The 5,000-nt window shown below is 38.5% G+C and overlaps 1 protein-coding gene across 1 annotated transcript in view; it reads right to left on the bottom strand.

The window, feature by feature from the left end:
- LOC144973832 (GTP-binding protein Di-Ras2-like) overlaps positions 1-5,000 on the bottom strand; it is a 206,251-nt gene that overhangs the window by 173,272 nt on the left and 27,979 nt on the right.

The following is a 5,000-nucleotide window of genomic DNA, read 5'->3' as shown; positions in this document are numbered from 1 at the left end:
TATATATATATATATATATATATATATATATATATTATTTTAATATTTACCACAATGTTGGTAAATATTAAAATATTAATTCGCTCCATTGCTACATGTCGAGCTTTATCCGTACCATATTTGTATCAAACACGATTCTATATATATATATATATATATATATATATATATATATATATATATATATATAATATATATATATATATATCGGTTTATAGAAACAGCAGCATATATCAAAATAATGTGACATTGATCCTGACCTTGTATAAACAAAGGAAATCAAAGTTTTGTATGCCCTCGTATATATATATATATTATATATATATATATATATATATATATATATATATATATATATATATATATATATATATGTGTGTGTGTGTGTGTGTGTGTGTGTTTATATGTGTGGGTGTATGAATGTGTGTTTGTGTGTGTATGAATGTGTGTTTGTGTGTGTATGAATGTGTGTTTGTGTGTGTGTGACTGTGTGTTTGTGTGTGTGTGTGACTGTGTGTTTGTGTGTGTGTGTGTGAATGTGTGTTTGTGTGTGTGTATGAATGTGTGTTTGTGTGTGTGTATGAATGTGTGTTTATATGTTTGTGTATGAATGTGTGTTTGTGTGTGTATGATTATGTGTTTGTTTGTGTGTGTATGAATGTGTGTTTATGTGTGTGTGTGTATGAATGTCTGTTTGTGTGTGTATGAATGTGTGTTTGTGTGTGTGTGAATATGTGTTTGTTTGTGTGTGTGTATGAATGTGTGTTTGTGTGTGTGAATTTGTGTGTGTGTATGAATGTGTGTTTGTGTGTTTGTGTGTGTGTTTGTGTGTGTGTGAATGTGTTTTTGTGTGTGTGTATATGAATGTGTGTGTATATGTGTGTGTATGAATGTGTGTTTGTGTGTGTGTGTGAATATGTCTTTGTTTGTGTGTGTATGAATGTGTGTTTGTGTGTGTTTGTATGAATGTGTGTTTATGTGTGTGTATGAATGTGGGTTTGTGTGTGTGTGTATGAATGTGTGTTTGTGTGTGTGAATATGTGTTTGTTTGTGTGTGTGTGTGTGAGTATGAATGTGTGTTTGTGTGTGTGTGAATATGTGTTTGTTTGTGTGTGTATGAATGTGTGTTTGTGTGTGTATGAATGTGTGTTTATGTGTGTGTATGAATGTGTGTTTGTGTGTCTGTATGAATGTCTGTTTGTGTGTGTGAATATGTGTTTGTTTGTGTGTGTGTGTATGAATGTGTGTTTGTGTGTGTGTGAATGTGTGTTTGTGTGTGTGTATGAATGTGTGTTTGTCTGTGTGTATGAATGTGTGCTTGTGTGTGTGTGAATGTGTGTTTGTTTGTGTGTGTGAGCGTGTGTAAAGCGTGTGTTTAAATCGGTTTGTCTTTGTAACCCGGCACCACAAAACACTTCCTCGTTGAATAGACGGGGTGGGGTATGGGGCGGTGCACAAGTAATCGTCTCCATGGAAACGGGGTTGTTTCTAATACCGGGACGCCCTGATTCATCAAGAGTCCACCATCCATCGAAGCTTTGAGCTGAAGCTTCAGCAGTCGCCGGTCAGGACACGTGGTCTTCGTCACTGTGCCCTGGCTGTCAACCGGAAGAAAGATGCTGGCTAGTTCTAGTCCGGCTGAGGGAGGAGAAAATCAAAACAAAACAAAAAACAAAATAAGTACTGGTGGAAGATAGACTGTCTGTCTATTGATGGTTTGAGTTTTTTTGTTTGTTTGTTTTTTTTTTTTTTATTGTTTTGTATTTTTTTTAAAGAAAGAAAGGACGTGAACTTTTATAGAGAACACTATCCACTAAACGTGTTCAAAGGGGTTTACAAGGAGTCCATGACCAACAGCAACACGTAACACATTTAAAACGAAACATGACGCCTGTTAGGCGATATTACAAATGTCTTTATCCGGCAAAGACAACACTGTTAACGGCCAGGTATTCATTGTACACCTGTCAAAAGGTATGGAATAGAAATTGACGTGCACTTATTTGCAGGCCTGATAACTGAAAACAAATAGGGGGCTCAGTTTGTCACAGACCCAGTTTGTCACAGACCCAGTTTGTCACAGACCCAGTTTGTAAGAGACCCAGTTTGCCACGGACCCAGTTTGTCAAAGGCCCAGTTTGTCACAGTCCCAGTTTGTCACAGTCCCAGTTTGTCACAGACCCAGTTTGTCACAGTCCCAGTTTGACACAGACCCAGTTTGTCACAGTCCCAGTTTGTCACAGACCCAGTTTGTCACAGACCCAGTTTGTCATAGACCCAGTTTGTCAAAGTCCCAGTTTGTCACAGACCAAGTTTGTCACAGACCCAGTTTGTCACAGACCCAGTTTGTCACAGACCCAGTTTATCACAGACCCAGTTTGTCACAGACCCAGTTTGTCACAGTCCCAGTTTGTCACAGACCCAGTTTATCACAGACCCAGTTTGTCACAGACCCAGTTTGTCACAGACCCAGTTTGTCACAGTCCCAGTTTGTCAAAGACCCAGTTTGTCACAGACCTAGTTTGTTAAAGACCCAGTTTGTCACAGACCTAGTTTATCAAAGACCTAGTTTGTCACAGTCCCAGTTTGTCAAAGACCCAGTTTGTCACAGACCCAGTTTGTCAAAGACCCAGTTTGTCACAAACCTAGTTTGTCACAGGCCCAGTTTGTCAAAGACCCAGTTTGTCACAGTCACAGTTTGTCAAAGACCCAGTTTGTCAAAGACCAAGTTTGTCACAGACCTAGTTTGTCACAGGCCCAGTTTGTCAAAGCCCCAGTTAGTCACAGAACCAGTTTGTCACAGACCCAGTTTGTCAAAGACCCAGTTTGTCAAAGACCAAGTTTGTCACAGACCCAGTTTGCAACAGACCTAGTTTGTTACAGACCTAGTTTGTCAAAGACCCAGTTTGTCAAAGACCCAGTTTGTCAAAGACCCAGTTTGTCACAGACCCAGTTTGTCACAGACCCAGTTTGTCAAAGACCCAGTTTGTCAAACTATATATATATATATATATATATATATTATATATATATATATATATATATATATATATATATATATATATATATATATTCATATATATATATATATATATATATATATATATATAATATATATATATTATATATATATATTCATATATTATATATATATATATATATATATATATATATATATATATATATATATATATATAATATATATATATGTGTGTGTTTGTGTGTGTCTATCTATCTATCTATCTATCTATCTATCTATCTATCTATCTATCTATCTATCTATCTATCTATCTGTCTGTCTGCCCGTCTGATAATCCAATATCTTCTATCTATCTATCCATTTATCTATCGCTTGATCTCTCTCTCTCTCTCTCTCTCTCTCTCTCTCTCTCTTTCGTTCTCTCTCTCTCTCTCACACACACACACACACACACTCACTCTCTCTCTCCCTCTCTCTCTCTCTCTCTCTCTCTCTCTCTTCTATCCCTCTCACTTACTCCTTCTCACCCTATGTAACAAACTGGTAACATCTTTGATATTCCCGAAAATGGATTATTGCCATGCACTGTTTGTTGGTCTCACAAAGGACAAAATAAACAAACTCCAGAAAGTACAGAACATGGCAGCCCGCGTTGTATTGCAGACAGACAGGAAAACTGCAGCTCCCGAATTACTACAGCAGCTACATTGGCTGCCAGTGGACCAGCGGATTAAATATAAATCTTTAACTATCGTTTTCAAATGCCTGGAGGGCTCGTCACCAGCATATCTCTCAAACCTCGTTGAACGGTATAACCCACAGCGATCGCTTCGATCAACAAACGACCTCAAATTGAAAACACCCCGCTGTCGAGTGAAGGCTGGTGAACGCGCCTTTCAGCATTCTGGTCCAAGGTTGTGGAATTTACTACCACTAGAGATACGTTCTTCGTCTTCACTAGAGGAATTCAAGCGTCGATTGAAGACATTCTTATTCCGACAGACTTTCTTTTGATTATGTGTATAATTAGCGTTGTTCGTGTACTGTGTTAGGGCTTCATGATTAAGTTAATCTATGTTATGCGCCCAGAGCCCTCCTGATGAAGGGATGTTTGGCGCACTATAAATCTATACCATTATTATTATTATTATTATTATTATTATTATTATTATTATTATTATTATTATTATTATTATTATTATTACATCTATCTCTATCCATCTATCAATCTATCTATCTATCCATCCATCCGTCTATCTATCTATCTATCTATTTCTGTCTCTCTCTCTCACTCTCTCTCTCTCTCTCTCTCTCTGTGTGTGTGTGTATGTGTGTGTGTGTGTTTGTGTGTCTGTCTCTCTCACTCTCTTAAAATACAAGAGCTGGGATAAGATGAAAGAGGAAGGATAGGGGGGGGGGGGTACAGAGGTAGATTTTCAAAAGTCCCTTTGATGTCCTATCGTGGTTGCTGACAACCCCCCCCCCCCCCCCCATTCCAAAGCGTAGATCAAGGGCGGTGCCTTTTAATCTCCCTGACAGGCCGATCGTCTGATCTTCCGTGTTTTTCAAGACCTGTCTGGAATAAAACGCTTCAAGTTCAAAGATCACACACACACACACTCATTCACTCTCACACACACACACACTCATTCACTCTCACACACACACACTCATTCACTCTCACACACACACTCATTCACTCTCACACACACACAATCATTCACTCTCACACACACACACACTCATTCACTCTCACACACACACACTCATTCACTCTCACACACACACACTCATTCACTCTCACACACACACACTCATTCACTCTCACACACACACTCATTCACTCACACACACACACTCATTCACTCTCACACACACACAATCATTCACTCTCACACACACACACTCATTCACTCTCACACACACACACTCATTCACTCTCACACACACACTCATTCACTCTCACACACACACTCATTCACTCTCACACACACACATCATTCACACACTCATCACACAC

This window comes from Berghia stephanieae, chromosome 5 (assembly GCF_034508935.2).
Source record: "Berghia stephanieae isolate SIO BIC M18660-M18661 chromosome 5, UCSD_Bste_1.3, whole genome shotgun sequence".
NCBI lineage: Eukaryota > Metazoa > Mollusca > Gastropoda > Nudibranchia > Aeolidiidae > Berghia > Berghia stephanieae.
This window is presented reverse-complemented; position numbering and strand designations above follow the sequence as displayed.